At 43.6% G+C, this 17424-nt stretch overlaps 1 long non-coding RNA gene across 1 annotated transcript in view; it reads left to right on the forward strand.

Moving 5' to 3' along the window:
- The window catches only part of LOC140561234 (uncharacterized), a 144187-nt gene that overhangs the window by 30944 nt on the left and 95819 nt on the right, over nt 1-17424 (forward strand). The window lies entirely within an intron of this gene.

Consider the following 17424-nt stretch of genomic DNA (forward strand, 5'->3'; position numbering starts at 1 on the left):
TGGGGACACCTAGCTTTTCCGGTTGTTTTTAATAAACAAATGTTTCCCTTGTCACTTTGACAACGTAAACATTTCTTGGTCAGAACTGTAACTGAAAGCTGTTCGAGTCTCACAGGCATTTTTCTTCAAAATCTAAGGAAACAACTGGCAAAAGAGCTGTCTTTGGGAGTAATGCCAAAACCCAGGCATTGTATCCCCTTTCTGTGATGTCAGCACTCATTAGCACAAACCCAGGTGTTCAAACCACCTTCGGAGACAAATGATTTTCAATATGTTCCTTTAACAAAAGTTTGGAAACGAAAACTGTCAAATCGTTAATTAGGCCTGGCTAACTTTTCATTCCAAGGAGGACAATCAGATTAACATGAAGCTGAGTGTGGCAAAATCTACCCAAAGTATAGATACATCGCTGCTTTATGTTAACCTGTGCAGTCATTTGTTCTCAGTCAATTGAAAAGCAGCAGTATAAACAGAATTAATTAAAATCACAAAAGGTGGCCGGGTTTACTTAAATGAAAGTGGAATTCCCCGTCTAAGAAACTTTCTGCATAACACAATTGCTGTAAACAACATCATTCAGAGTGGTGAAGAGAGTGAAGTGCTAAATTTGAGCAAAACGGACCAGAATAATTTGTAGTAGTGGTGATAGAAACCAGCATCTGAAGTTCTGAGTTCAACACCTCATGAAGAGTTCAAGCCACATTACAGAAAGCTACGACTAGCAATGGTTATGAATGTAGCCTTATCCTTGAGATGTTGTTTTTATAGTTTCCAGTTTATATTATGACTTGGAATGATCATTTGGCCTGAAAAAAATGATTTTATGTTGCACATTTATGAGTAGCGTTCCATTATCAACACACAAACAAACCAACCAAATGTAGATTTACTGGTGGTTTCCCAATAGGAATCAAATGACATTGTAGACCTCAGGATCCCTGGTTCTCATTATCACCACTGTAAAGAAATCTGAGTCAGTAAGTTCCTCTGCAGTTCTCAGCCATTTCACAACAGATCACTCTTTGCATTCATAGATTTTGAGCAAATGAAGGGAACTTTCAGTCTCTGAGTCACATGGGCTCTGGTTTTTGGTTAAGCCCTAAGTCGCACTGCTTTGACCCGTAGGACACGGGTCCGGTGTATGATCCGCAGCCCCTTAGCAGGCTGCCGCCTGCTTCCCCTCTCCCTTGCGCCTTGGCCAGGGCAGGAGCGCTGGGGGACCTTGGACTCGCCTGGCCGGTGGATCATGCTGTGCTAATATTTCTTTTAGCTTGAATGGCTTGCTGACATGGTGTTTATTTGGATTAGCAAGTTGTTTTCATCTAAATCAATATGTGGAGCAGGGCATGGGAGAGTAATGATTGAAGCTCAGGGCCTAGCATCACACCAGCGCTCCAATCTGTCTTGACATGAGGAGGATGTGTTGACATTGGTGTGCTGGAGCGGAGGAGACTCAGGAGAGGTGGAGGAAGAGAGAGCGAGAGAGAGAGAGAGAGAGAGAGAGAGAAAACGGAAAAGGAAGATCTGGCCTTTCACATCCAAACTTTATCTTGCGTCGTGACTGATGCCTTCATTAACGCTCTTTGGAGACATCATGAAGTTCCGGAGAATCCGCTTGCGTTCTCAGGACGCCTGATTAATACTCACCTTTTCCATCACGGAACTAGCAAATCCATGGTGAAGAATGCCAGAGCTCTGCAAATTTCAATGAAGTCTGTTCATGTGAAGCAGGTTGGTGATGGTTATCCACACAGTGCAGGTTAAAACACACACACACACACACTTCCAGATGAGTTGTGAGGGTGCTATAACAGAGAAAAGAGGCTATGAGGAGTAAAATTAACAACATGGCAGGAAGGAGCGGGTACATTTTTGGAATAAACATGAACGCGAAGCTGTTTTTCCGTGGATCACTTATCATTTAGCGGCGCTGGGGGAAAAGCTAATAAAATGTTATCAGAGCTAAATGGAAGTTAAGTGGAGGGGAAAGAACTGAATATTCACATTCATTTGGCTGACAGCTGGGGGAGCTCAGTCACTCATCACGCATTGATATTCATTGCATTCCACCCCCACCAACCCCCCCCCCCCCCCCCCCACCCTACAACACCCCCCGTCCCCTTCTGCGTTGACAATCAACAGCTTTAGCACCTTTGTTTTAATTTAATTAAAGGTGTGATTGTCTGGGTGAAAACTTCATTTGCACACATGTAGGGGAAAAAAGGGGGAAAAAAACAATCGAAAGGGTCATCGAAGGTGTAGAGAGAACAATTAGCCATGTCCAAAATAATAATAATTAAAAAAAAAAAAACTCCAAATTCGGTCAGTGGCTCAGGGGTTTGGCATGGCACCAGGAATATCAAACTGCGCCTCCCTTGAAAACAAGCCCCTCTTCGCTCTCCAGCACTCCTGGCCTTGGGACCTGTGCCGTATAAGGACGATTTTGGATTCAGCCTGCTCCAGCGGAGGTTCAGCAGGTAGGGAATAATGAGTTCTTTGAGATCCAGCTCTGGACCTGCTCTGTGCCAAGGCCCTCAGGCCCGACTCTCTCTCCCTCATCTCAGCCAGTTGTGCTCCAGGACAGTTTTATCCGAGAGGGACCTCTGGGGAGTCAGAGGCCCTGGGCCCTGCTCCTGATTAAAGGAAGTGCACTCCTCTCCCATGCTGAGGCTGGATCAATGCTCTGACCGACTCTTTGCCGGCCTGTGCTGCATGTGTTATCATATTTCTATATCTGCATAGTGTCACACCAGAATCAGAGACGGGCTTGTTTGTACACACAAATAATTATCTTTGGTTAGACAATAACTCACACTCATTTTAAGATCAAGTCCTTAATTCATTCACCCATATATACTGTCATGCAGATATACACCAATGAGCCAAAATATTAGGATCACCTGCCTAATATGCCATAAAGTTGTCAATTCGTATCTAGCACCAAGATGTTCGCATCAGATCTTTTATCTCACATCGGTATTCAAGGTGAATTTGCCAGCACATCCCACAGGTTAATGGCATCAGTGTATCCTGGGGAAATGAAAGCAAGCAGGGTGTAGCATGTGTGTTGTAAGGTCCTAATGTTGCAATTCTTCCCGTAACCATCATTGATCATTTTGGCCAAATTAATGTGAGTGTTTGTGGTTCCATATATACATCACCTTCACTTTTTTATTAAATAACTCTTTTAGAAACTGTCCAAAGAGGCTGAAAATCTAGACAATATACCAGGGAGTAATACCAGGAAGACTACGACACCCTACAAATACATGATGAACCAGCTGCCATCAACAGTTATTGCCGGGGCCCTGTGTGGTCTAACGAGTTTGAATCCCGAGCCTTGCCGCTTTGCCATCAGCGTCCGGAGTCCAAGAGAGCACAATTGGCAGGTGCTTTCTTCAGATTGGTAGATGATGCTCTATCTACTCATCAATCTTAGGCAAAGAGGTCTGTTAGCTGCTGTGGTAGAGCTGGGGACCCGCTGCTTTCCTCCGAGCACGTTGGGCACTGCCGTAGGTCGGAGGAGTCCGACCTACATTTCTAGTGTAGGGGGGCATTGTCAGTGCTAGGTGGAGCTACGGACAGGTGAGTTCATTGGCAGTGCAAAATTGAAAAAGGGAAAAAAAAAAACCATTAAAAGCAAAACACAGTTATTACCTAAAGGAAGCACATTTAAAAGACAAAATTGAGTCGAAAAAGTTAAGATGCCAAAAGGGACATTATTATTTTAGAATGCTGGCTATGGATGGGAAAACCAGGGAATGGAAAGGTTACTTACAGAGCCAGTAGCGATTCTTGGCAGTGCTGCAAGTAATCCTATTTGCACCTTTATTTTGGGTAAAAGATAGTAAAACCATATTGTCTATATTTCAATAGTTTTTTCACTTTTATATTAAACGTCCATAAATGTTTTTACGCATGCAGTGCGTAATCTTTATTACTACCTGAGCTAGACATTCTATGGATATACAGTAAAGCCTTTTCTGTGAGTGAAGGAGTGCGGTGATTGAGTCCCTGACATGGACTTTTGCGGCCTCCCTCAGTAGCTTCAGTGCAAATGAGTTCCTCACCTCAGGCCTGCGCAGTAATGAAGTCAATAGCACCAGCAGTATCGCTGTGTGTCCGCTCAAGCGCAGGGCCACCAGCATATCAAACAGACTGAAAAACAGGAGCCATGTGAACTTAATAGCCTGTTTAAACAGACGGATGTGTTGAATCCAATGTGTTGATCCGCGTGGTCTGCTGAACTCCCCCAGCGAAGATGGCCAGCACCGGTTGAGCTCTGGCGTAGCTGATGTGGGCATGCTACTAGGTACATTAATGAGGCTCCAGGCTTGTGGATTAAAAGTGTGGTGGGATGCCTCCACTGTAGGTTGCTTTTGCCAATACTAGCTCTTGGGGAAGCAGAGCTGGTCCCGCCGACAGTTCTCGACAGCTTGGCTAGTGCTCGTATAAAGGAAAGACGATGTAAAAGAGAAACAAAGCAGCTGGATTTACACCAAGCACTTTATTAAAAACACAAAAAAAATTTGGGGAGTTTTTTAGATGTTGTTTGAGATGTTTGAGATTCTGGTCCATGATTGCCTCACATAATTCCTGCAGATTTTTCAGAAACACTTTCATAATGTGAATCTCTCATTTTACCACATTGGATTTACACTTTGGATTCAGATCGGGTGACTGGGAAGTCCACAGACGAACACTGAACGTGTTGTCGTGTTTGTCATACCTGGCCTTCCCAATACGATTTTTAACCAGATTTCCACCAGAGAAAAGCGGCCAATCTTTAGCCCTCCAATTAAGCTCAAGTGTGATCAGAGGGCTCCCCATATTTTCGAGCATGCTTAAAATGTTTATGAGGTTTGTCTTATGATTCTTTTAGTGTCAGTGATGTAATGTGTCATTCAGGCTCTAGTCAGGGAGAGATTTACTCAAAATGTGTTATTTGATAATATTCATGGCTTGTGCGGCAACAGGACTCATTATGTGTGGGATGCCCTGCCTTTGTCTAATCGTCTCCTGTGTGTGCTCTTATGACAAAAAGGCAAGAGAAACACAACAACCGACATTACTGTGAGGTTCGGATTTGATAATATTATTATTAAATCATTTAGCCTATTGCAACAGCACAGGACAAATGACCATGCTAGCTAGTGTCATCCCGCCCAAAAAGAGAGCAATCAACACTGATGAAGCAACAAGGGTGAAACAATTAGTGGATCATCTTGTATGTGCTGTAAGTTACAAAATGAGAGCAAGTTAGGAGAGTTCTGCCATTACTGGATGTTGGCCTCAGCCTGGATTTAGACCTTGTTGGCACATAGACTTCATAGAGTCATATAACTCCACCGTAGTGTAAAATTTTATAACATTTTAATTTGGGTCTTAGCTTAAGCTTAAGGCTCTTTTTATTGTTATTATATTGGCACAGACTTTTTTTATACACCTTTTTTGTACACATTCCTGAAAAAGGAGATTAGCATTCTTTCAAATGTTGTGAGAAAAGCTGGCTAAGGCAGCTGCGGTGTCCGAAAGCGGATTTATCAAACTGTTAATGCCGTGGAAAGTATTCACGAATGGAAAATCACGGGGTCACTGGCTTAAAGAATTATTCGGGTAATGAAGGAGAAAAGTGCTTTCCCAAATGCCCGCTGAATGAGAGACCATAGCCGGATTGTGCCGTCTACACAAAACACCATGTTACTGAGCCTGATCTGCTGCTTGCCAGTTCGTTTATGAGAGAGTGCGTTCACTTTTCATACTAATCCATTGGAGCTTTTTTGAGTGGTGTGCAGGTGAAGAGATTTTATAGTGTATGTATGTGAGCAAGTGGATGTGAGCATGCCACATTAGTCTCATAGACTGTATGAGGCACTTGCTACTATTTGACCTAGCAAAGAGAGTACAATGATGAATGTACTCTGACCTTGAGAGTGGCACTAGTTTAACCCCCTGTGCTGCAGGGGTAATTTGCAGTTATTAAGACTTGATATTCAGTAATAATATCAGATAGTCAGTGTCTGTTATGAAACACTTACAAGCTCTTGGGATTTGAGGGGTTAATGAGGATTAAAGGAATGGATGGGTAGCCCAGGGTGCAGTGCATCTGTATGAGGTCGTGTTTGTATGCTTTGTGCTCCTATGATGTTCATTTTTTCACATCATTTTAATGCAGCAAAGTATGAAATACACTGAAATCAAGGGTATTAAAATACTCTAAAAGACTCATTCATTGCATTGCATTGCATTGCATTCAATGACAAGATCGTCAAGACCAAGGTCAGGCTGATGTTGGTTTATCATCATCCCATCTCATCCCAAAAGTATTGTATGGAAAAGATCCACAGCTCAATGCTGGGAGTGGGGCTTTACACCCCTCTAGCCCAGGCCTGGCATTAGGCATGGTGCCAGTGGGTTCATATTCTATTGACAGTACTTCTCTACAGGGACTAGACAAGCTTCGTGTGCCTTTTTCATATCTGTGTCAGCAGCTAGGAGCTTCAACTGTTTTGTGTTTAAGGTGGACTTTCACTCAGTACCGTGTACCCCAGTGTTAAAAAGCAATAGTTTGTCCTAATGCAATAACTACTGCATAGCACTGTCATTACAATATTCCCCATTGAGTTTTCTGGTAGTGGCGGGTGCTGCTTTGGACACTACATCAATCTTTCAGCTGACTAGGCAGGCCCAGCCTCACATCCAGCCAGCATAGCTACAGAAATCCTTTTCACCGCTCTTCAGCATATGAAAAAAAGCCCATTTTCAGCCATTGTCCTCGAGGAAAGGCAGGGGGAAAAGACGCACCGTGGCTGCAAATAACAGCTAGTATGCAGGTAATAGAGGCTCCATTGTGCGCCTGCCCATCGCTGTTACCTTGTTATCTCTGGCTTTTACGGTAATAATCAGACTCTCGCCATCCGTCCGGATCCGCCTCCTCTCGTATGCGCAATCGCTCTTTTTTTTTTTATCGAGCCTGCTGAAACAGGGCCGAGTCTCAGAAGGAGAGAGGGGGTATATTTACCCCTGCCACCTGAGGGGATTTTACCCTACCCTTCCCAATTCTCACCTACTTCTGTTTACTCACAGGCCTCTTCTGTATGTCACAACATTTACATGCATTTGGATTTCCTTCAATTTGTATGTGTTAGATAAGAGAAAAAAAGAGGAATAGAGGGGAAAAAAATCCCTAAAAGAAAAAAAGTCCCCCAGCAATTGTGAAAAAGAGAGAGGGAGAGAGAGAGAGAGAGAGAAAAAACAAAACCTCAGCTGCCCAGCTGATGGCCATTCACAGCAGAACAAACAAAAATCAAACGGGAACTATGCTTTTAGCTTTTAATTCTAGCCCCAAAAGTTTCCAGCTGCTCGCATAATTATTACCTTTTAAAGAGTATGAAAATGGCAGGTTAATTCAAACGGTAGCGCTTTCTCACTCCCCCTCTCTCTCCCTTTCTCTCTCTCTCTCCCTCTCTCAGTTCCTCTCTCTCTTTCCCTCCTACACTCTCCGCCCCCTCACCACAACAGGTAAGCTCTGCTTCTCAAAGAAGGTCTTTTTTTTTGCCAGCAATTTAGCTCAGAAAGCCTCTGGCCTGCCTAGCTTATTCTTAGCTGGGCCTCTGTTTCCTGTCAGGGTGGAAGGAGGTGCACCTTGCACACGCGGAGAGGAACAATGTACCCCTGTCCCAGGTTCCTCAGCCCCCCTGCACTGCCTGTCAGCCTGGGATTGTCATGCAGAAGCTCCTGGAGAAACAAAGGGTCCGCTGGGCTTTGTGGCTCCCCAGGACCCCACCATTGTTATTTGGTTCCCCGGGAGTGTTTGCTCTCGGCCCCTTCGTATGACCTGTGTTCCTGTGGCACAGGTAACTTCGGCTTGTGTTAACTGGCAGCTTGTTGGTTTTGTGAAGGGATCTATACTGGATTGAGAAGCTGAATAATAAAAAAACAACAACATCGTCTCACTCTGAGCAGAATCAGTGTATTGCAGTCTATTACTGTGAATATGTGCCTAAACTGGCTACAACCAGATACATTTATTAAGTCTACGTAGGCCAAACGTATGCCCAACATGATTAAATTGTAGGTTTGGAAACAGGATGACTGACCAGTTGGTATTGATAAGGCCAGGTTTCCGCACACACATAGGCTATGGAATTTTACTGTTTGTAAATCAGCATGTTGCCCCAAAAATATAGCCCATAATTTTTTAACAGCGGTTGTTAGGATAGCATAGATTATCTTAACGAGTTCAGCATGGCCGGTTCGGAGTCCTGCTATGTAGTGTGTGTCTGAAGCGTGAGCACATACACAGCGCATGTGCTTGCTGGCGGGGACTATATGTCAAGAGCAGTCATGATTATAGGCTTTGAATGTGTATGGGAGCTGAGTAAGACTCAGTCCACAGTCATTTACGGTTTTACCTTTCAGAATCAGCTATGCTTTATTTTTGGTCAAGTACACATGCGTACACCAGGAATTCGTCTCAGTGGAGCTGGTGGTGGCATATAAATAGACTGTACAAAACAACTGATATGAGACAGTCACAACCCACAAAGAGTGTCACCAAATATGTATTGGCCAACGTACATAAACAGTATAAATTAGATAGTGTGCACATGCAGGACATGCCAAATTTGCAGTGCAGGACGTACACAATTAAAACTTCCAACTATATCCTCTTCATAACGATTTGTTCTGGTGCTGAGATATAGCCCGAGGCTAACCCTGGGAAGACAGTTATCCTACAACATAAATAAATTACACAATTTGTACAAATAAATCATTCATTTAAAATGATTGCGCTGCTAGAGACAAATAAATCTGTCCTCAGATTTTGCACTTACAGGAGTATGTAGGTATGTCAGTTACATCCAGACATTAATAAGACTGATGATGTGTTCTTCATCACTATAACTATTTCTCGGCTAATGACTGAATGTATAAAACATACATGGTGCCCCTAAATGTTGCATTTAATGCATTTGGCTGACATCCTTATCTAGAGTGACCTCCAACTGAATCATGTTGAATCAGGTAGCCAAATGTAGTGTTAAGAGGCTTGCCCAAAGACTTTTACTGGTGTAGCGTGGTGTGCTTGCCCAGCCAGGGAAGTGAACCATAGTCTGCCATGGGGAAGGTCGAAGTGTTGTTATCCACTACGCTACAGCGACACACAACTGCCATTTAGTACTGAGCTCTGATTTTATCGTCTTTTTTGTTCGTTTATTAAGTTTTAGATTTTAGCTCCTGTATCTTATTTAGAAGTGGGGAAAACACAGGTGTTTTGCCTGCATTTAGGTAGAGGAACACAGTGAATCTACATGTTTTTTTGTTTTTTTTTGACGTAGGCTGGTTGAAACTGAAAAAAAACCCCACTGTTTATAGATATGCCAAAAAATTACATAAACTAGACGTGAATGAATTCCTCTGTCCAAAATTCACTCCTCTCATAAGGCTTTTTTGTTTCGGACAATATTTAAGGTTGATTCTAGCCCAATAGTAGACAAGCATTAGAGAGCAAAGAGAAATACACTTGAACATCAAAGTATAGCAAAGTATGATTTAAGAAGCACTGTATCATTATCATCATCATCATCATTATAGTCTGTGTGCACATGTGAGCAAACAGGTGCATGTGCATGTCAGCGTGCTGTGCTTTCTGACCCTGTGTTATTGCTGTAGGCCTGTGGTGATGGATTGTGCCCGTGATTTCAGCCTCGGTTGGAGAGGGCATTCGGCCTCTTGGAACATCTCTGCTTCATATTGTCCTTGTCCCGTGTGACAATGGGCCACTGGTGGGGCTGACACTCATCACCTGTTAGTTGGCCTCAGCTCATATGAGAAAGGCACCCTGGCCCAACCCCAGCCCTCTAGGTGCTTTCGCGTTGGGCCTGTGTGTGTTTATTTGGACAATGGTAGCCATCAGCTAGTGACACTTGTAATTGAGAGCCATTCATGAGGCTTCACAGCAGCAAGCTCGGTTGAATGTGTTTCACAATAAGAGGGCATTTTAGACCTCCCGTTGACCCAACACACATATTGACTCCACGTTAGCCTGAAGCCAATATTTAATTCATTAAAGTCAACGTTTATAAAATATCCTGCCAGAGATATTTGGTGGTCCGTGTTTTCTGATCATTTCTACTATAATATTTTGTAATTTCTCAATATCTGATTATGATTCTAGTATGATTACCATCCAAAGTTGAACTTTGAAAATCCATTAAACTCAGTTATGGGCCTCACTATTAACTATGTCGTATTTATATTAATTACATTAAATTTCTTTGTAGTTACCAAATAATTCATAACTAAGGCTTTGTCCACACAAGGATGCAGAAATAATCTAATAATGCTCACATCAGCATTCCAGCCCAGGAGGAGATGATTTGAGAATAACATTACAAATACGTCTGGTGAACAAAGTTGCAGGGCAACAGCATGTTGCAAAGGCCTAAATGTTGCCTATGTCTAAAGGTACTGACAAAATGCAAAATTAGAAAAGTAAGGACAGTCATGTGAGGATTGCCAGTATAGTGAAAAAGCGAACTTAATAATTAAGTAAACATGTAATTGAAGCAATTACCATTTGAGGGGACCAAATCTACTGGGGCAGCAGGGGGATACTTGAATCCAGCAGTGAGATTACTATAGTTGGGTAGAATTTTAATATGTACAGGAAATAATTCTGCCTGAAATCGAATTGTGTCTCTTCCTGAGACTGCCCTTGCTTATGACCTACTTAGTAACTTCCAGGTTAACTTCCAGGTACCTTGGCTATGATAGCTGCAACGTTAGTAGTGATGGTTAATTGATTTAGCGCTTGCAAACACGCCCCGTTTTCACCCAAAATGTTTGTTTTCACTTCATACAATTACTGACATTTTTTAGTAAAATACAGTATTATGTATCTCCACAAGAACGACTGATGTACTGGTGTTAATGTTTCCTTTTCATGCAAGTCAGGGACGATAGCTAGCTACAAAGACTTTGCGGAAGTGAAGTGCGGAGATGGCGGTACAGTGTTACAGTAATAAGTGACCCATTGACAACAGACATTGGCAGATCCTAACATTGCACAAAACTTGTGAGTGGGAATGTTTTATTAATGTATCATGTTTTTGCATCAGTATATGGGGGGTGGGAGGTGGATTTGAACATATCCCAGTATTGAGGTGGACGTGTCACTCCCAGTATATATTGTGACTATGGCACTGAAACTGGTCATCAGCCATGTTGGATACATGGAGTCCTGGCTCTTAACACATTTAAACATTTTAAATGCTATTGTGGTAGACAAAGGCCAAAACAAAAGGAACAAATATTTGTGGATATGTGTGGATGGGTGTGTGAAAACACCTAGGTTTCAAGAGTTTACAGCATTAGGGGAGAGAACACAAACTAACGTGGGGTTAAATTAAATCGAGACATTATATGTAAGTAAACTTGTTCAGTAAGAAAGGCATTTTGGCATATTTTCACAGCATTACTTGAAACATACGTTTTTCCACAGTCACCTTAAACACTAGTTTTATACCATAAATAAATCACTGAATCCAAATTTCTATTATTTTAATCATTTTTAATGGTGACTGGTTTAGCACCATGTAAGTAGCATATTAGTAGTAGTAGCAGACTTTATATTTCATATACATTTGTGACACCCATATTTGCTTTTTCATATTATATTTATTATGCAGATATTATTTCACATATTTAGCCTATAAAGCTCATCTAGTTCAAACATCATAAAACAGCTTGCATGGATTTTCAAGACTTGATCATCACCATGTGCCTCTCAGCCTGTTACACTTAAACTCACCTAAGGGGTAGGTTGAAACATCTGCCCTATCATTGCTTTTAGTGAAGGAGTTTATCATATCTGTCTTAAAAATGTATATAAAAAGATCTGTGTACAACTGTATTATAGTGCTCTCCAAAAAGGCAACATCTGCTGGCGCTTGCCACCATGCTCCAGCCCGGCTGAGGGGGTCTGGGCTAGTGGAGGTGACTGACAGCTCCTCTGGCCATGTTGGGACTGGCAGATGCGAAGGTGTCACTGTGGTGATGAATTGTTTACGCTCACCTGTCTGCCTCGTCCTTCAGCGCCGAGGGGATAGGCCCGGCCAGCAGTGTGTGTTTGTGTACGTGTATGTGTTAGTGCGCTCTCCGCCGAGGGGATAGGCCCAACTGACGGCAGTGGGGCGGTGGCACTGCCGTGGGGTCAACACTATCTTCAGGCACATGTACGAACAACTGCGGCAGGCATGTTAAACATGGTCGCACTCGCACAGCCACACATGTGCGGCACGTGGGTGTGCGGCAACGCACTTTAGCAGGAGCAGGGTTTTACCCATGCTGAGCGTGTGTGTGTACGTTGCCTCCCCGTGCCACCGGTGGGCTGTGAGTGTTGCGTGTTCTGAAGTGTAATTAAATCTGTTTGTTCAAGGGGAAGAGTTTTAGCAAACTGAGAGCATTTAGTGCAACTCTTCATATTCCTGCAGGGAAAATTAGCATCTTAATGAGTCTGATGTTTACCCAAAAATGAGAAGGATTTTTCTTTTTCTTTTCCTATTACCTCTCTCCTTGATAATGTGGTATTGGGACTGATTCAAACGACCTGCAGAAGAGAGGATCATTTCAGCTACGATATCTGCTGACGAAACCTTGTATCTCCAATATTACAAGGTAAAAATATTAATATTCATAAAAAAACACTGACTCACCCTTCTACCTTTTTAAAGGGTCTCTTGTGAATCATAGTTCATGGAAATGACTGTTGATGATCAAAACTAGGCATCAATGAACATCTTAGCAGAGTAACATGGGCAAAGGTGGAAAGGGGCCTATGTTGGTAACCTACCTCCACTCAAATGACTGGACATTGAATAATATTATTATTATATTAATGTGTATCATATGAAGACAAAGAACATATTCTGACCTTCTCTATTTTTGCTGTATCAATCTGTATCATGTTGTAACGAATCATATTGCATCAAATAGAACATTTACATTTACATTTAAGGCATTTAGCAGAGGCTCTTATAGACTTATAGACTTACAAAGTGCTTTGCTATTTACTCAAGAATAACCTCAGCTAGTTTGAATAGATTAAAAATTCAAAGATACCTCTAAGCTTAGATACTACTAAACACAAGTCAATAAGGTGATCATAGTACTCTACTATTCGCCCAAGTATTCTTGGAAGAGGTGGGTCTTCAGTCTACGTTTGAAGGCAGCGAGCGACTCTGCTGTTCGGACACCCAGGGGAAGTTCGTCCACCACTTCGGTGCAAGACTGGAGGCTTGTCTTCCGTGGATTTTGAGGGATGGTGGGTCAAGCCGAGCAGTACTTGAAGCTCAAAGGGCTCTTGGTAGAGATCGGCTTTTGACCATTGCCATCAAGTATGGAGGGGCTGGTCCGTTCTGGGCTTTATAGGCCAGCGTCAGGGTTTTGAATCTGATGCAGGCAGCAGCTACAGGAAGCCAGTCAAGAGAAAAATGCAGCAGTGGAGAGACATGGCTGAATTTAGAAACGTTAAAGACGACCATTGCCGCTGCATTCTGGATAGGTTGCAGGGGCCTGATGGTGCGCAGAGGGAGACCAGCCAGAAGAGAGTTGCAGTAGTCAAGATAAAACTTTCCTGTATCCCAGCTAGCAACAACAGGCCCTGGCATAACTGGGCTGTACTTATCATAACAGCAGGCTTTGTCAAACAGATCTGTGCCTTAATCCACACCATTGCCCAATAAAGGTATGGATCTGGCTCACGGATCTGCATGTGAAGGAATGGACCAACATACTCTAACACACACCCAAACCTGTACAATTAGACCAGTTAACCAATAGTAATACTATATAGTAAATTAACAGTGAAAGTCACCTCTGGCAGAAACAGTGAATTAAACTTTGGGCTTGGGGCCAATAGGTTCATGTTTATCTGCTCCAGAGAGTCCTATTCTATTGGCAGTACATCTCCACAGGGGCTAGACAAGTTGTGTGTGTCAGCAATTGGGTGCCACTTGAAGTAACTGAATGTACCAAACCTATATAAATGTGTTTGGTATACATGCGAAGACACAGTTTGGTTCATATATCATAAAAGGGACGGGGTGGGGTGTGTGTGTGTGTGTGTGGGATGCAAGGGCAATGCTTGTGTATATTTCTCCTCGAATGAACATAGCTAGCTGTTAAGCCTGCACAATAACACATTCAGCAGCCACTTCACCATATTAAATATAGCCTGCCATAGAAACAAATAGTACCATTCAGACTACACTGCTTGTGTATAATAATGCGATGTCAGTGTGGCTGTACTTGATTATAGTCCTCATTGGCCAATTATTTGTCACATTCTCTGTCATCGCATCAACCTGTATGTCCTTCAGCTTCCCTCACACTGTGACAGCCCCCACGCGTCGTGTAATCCTCTGCGTCATTTCAGAGTCAGACCCAACTGCTGTGGCCTTTTTTTCCACCATTTTTGATTTTGTTCGTTATTAAATACTGTACATCACACCCTCCACCCCACCTCCCTTCAAATCGACATTGCAAAGTGCCCCCTGCAACCCCCTCCTCCCCCTCGCCCCAAAGCCCCCTTCACCCGCCCAAACCTGCCCCACGCGCACACCGCAAATGCGGACAGGAGCTTTCTTCGATGTGCCGATGCTAGAGGAGTCAGCCATCTGTGCTCTAGTGCTCAGCAGTCTCTGCATTAATAGGCCCCCTTAGTAACAAGCCAAAACAGCAATCTGCTCCATGATACGTTGCAACCTCATTGTCTGTGAACGGAGCATCATCAAAACTATCCCTGTTGCCATGGCAATGGAGACCTCAATAAGTTCATCTTTTTTTGGGCCTGACTCAGTGGTCGTGAAAAATGTGTGTGCGCGTATGCACCATAAAAAGGACTCGCTTCCCCACACCAGTACTCCACACATCACTTAGTGCAAGGAGAAAGAGAGAGCCGTCATGAATGCGCTGACAGGAAAAGGAATTAGCCATGGATTAGCGGTACACACACTGAATAGCTGGCTGACTGCAATGGGTTTAGCTTCTAAGAAACGGGTCAAAATAATTAGCTGGTAGCCGCTCGCACACTGCTCGCACTTTCATTGTGAGCTAAAGTGAGTGCCACAGGCGTGCTGCCTCGCCCACTGCGGCCGCGAACAGGCTTCATCTTCCGCGCCATAGTGCCAGTCATGCTTTGCGCACAGACGCAAGCAGGCACTGCTACTGTACGCAGCTCTTTGAACACGCTCCTTTGCTCGCGCACCCAGAGAATACAAATTGTGCAATGGCCGCGAGTGAGTGGTAGTAGGTTGTAGGAGCGGTTTGATCAGATGGGCTTCGAGGAAAGTTGCCTTTGATGTGAGTGCAGTCGGGGCGAGGCGAGTAAAGCTGTGAATGGTCGAGCTACTCGCAGAGCATGTGAAATGTGCGAGGCCTTTTCTCAACAGCTAGCCTAGCAGCCGCTGAGGAAGCAGTGCCAAGCCATAACAAACCAGCCTTATCTCTCTATTAGCACTCCCTTCACCAACCTTCAAATCAAATACTGCCTGACCAGTGACAGCTATATTGGTGGTTAGGGGAGAGGGGGGGTTAGAAAAAATAAATAAAAATGATTCAATGTGCTCATAGGCTGCCCACGAAAGCTAGGATTTATTGCTTTTCTAATCATAGGGAGTGTTGTTAGCCACGGCGATGTGTCGAACACAGCTGCGCTAATGTAATACGGCTGAGATGAAAGGGAATGGCGGCCGAGTGAGGTTCAGTGTTGCTGTGAAACACGGACGGAAAGGAGCCAATTAGATCTGCTAAAGTGACATGATGAAGCAGCAGTGCTGTGTGTGGTTTTCTTTAATGGCTGGAGCCGGCTCCAGCGCCGGATCGCTTTAATGGCTGCCATATGCCGGCTTTGGGCACGCTGGCTTCCCGCAACATGCGCTCTTGTGTTTGGCGGTGTGTGGGATCGGTGCGAGTTTCTCTCGTCACTGATTTATACGGTATGTAAAGAATTTGGTCGTGAACATCTCACATGTTGATGAGCACTGAGAGGTCACGCAAAGCTGCTGGCTTATATCCTGTTTAGCTAGGCCTATATGTGCATGTGTGATAATCCAAATGACCTTTTTAACCATTCACTGCCCAACTAAATGTAGACGTACAAATAAATCATAGTAATTATGTGATGAAAAAATGAGAATAATAGTAATATAGAAATTCCAATACGACAATTCCAATAGGCCTCTAGCACTTTGAGTGCTTGGACCCCTAAGTATGCATGTATTTGTCATGAATTATTCAGCATTGCTCCAAACAAATAGAAGGCTCTGCAGGTGCTCCCCTTATAGTGCCACATGAATCCTAGGGCAGAGTTACTGACTTTGTCAGCAGTCTACACTGGTCAGTCAAAAATAATCAGCAGCATGGTGGTTTGCGTGACAGTTTGTGCCTTTCGGAAGCATGATCCAATATCCTGAAGCAGCCACTTAACCCTCTCCAAAGCTTACCAAATCTTATACAGTTACTTCTGTGGATATATTTAGACTGAGGGAGCACGGATTACCGTAACTAGGGTTAAGTCAGTGCCACTCCAGTGTTTATGTCCTGTGAACCTCTATGTGTGTGTGTGTATTTGTTTTGTGATGTCAGAACTTTATCTTCCATTTCCAGTGTGAATCCCATCTAGATGCTGTTGATAACATGACCCTTGCTTTAGAGGCTTCAGTAGCCCTCCTACTCTATTGTCTCTATTGGGGAAGAGTTGATCATGAATGTCAGTGAAGCTTTTAACCCTCCTGCTCTCCCCTGGAAATGGAGATGTAATGACATTTGCAGCTAAAAGGGGCTCATTCACAGTTTGTACAGTTTAAGGATGCAAATGAAGCGTTCTCTCGTGCTGCATGGCCTCGAGGTACGACCAAGAAAGCAGAGCAGATTTGCAAGGATTAGTTCTACAGGTTCCCTTTCTTATGGTAAGAGCCCATGCTGAATGGAAAAGGAGGAAAAGGTGAGGGGAGGATAAAGGGAGGGAGGGGGGCATATTCCCCCCTCTGCAGCACTTTAAGGATACATCAGACTGTTATCGGACACATCTCATCGCTTTCACCAGCACGCACGCACACACACACACACACTCACACACACACAAACACGCAGGCACTGAGGCACGCTGAAGCTCATGTTTGTTCATGGCTATTGGCTGCAAAACACCTGTTCGGAGTGTGAGAGCAGCCCCGGTGGCCCCCTTCCCTCGCCCTCTTGTTTGTTTGTGGTAAACAGAGGCCTGCGAAGGGGAAAGTGAGTGACATTTGGGAGAGCCTGGACTTTTAATTGTGCTTAATTTGTCAAATGTCACAACATCACTTGCTGGAGGCTTTTTGTGCTTGCTTTGCATTGGAGCTGTTAACCTGAAGAGCTGTTTTT

Source organism: Salminus brasiliensis, chromosome 8, assembly GCF_030463535.1.
Source record: "Salminus brasiliensis chromosome 8, fSalBra1.hap2, whole genome shotgun sequence".
NCBI classification, from domain to species: Eukaryota; Metazoa; Chordata; class Actinopteri; order Characiformes; family Bryconidae; genus Salminus; species Salminus brasiliensis.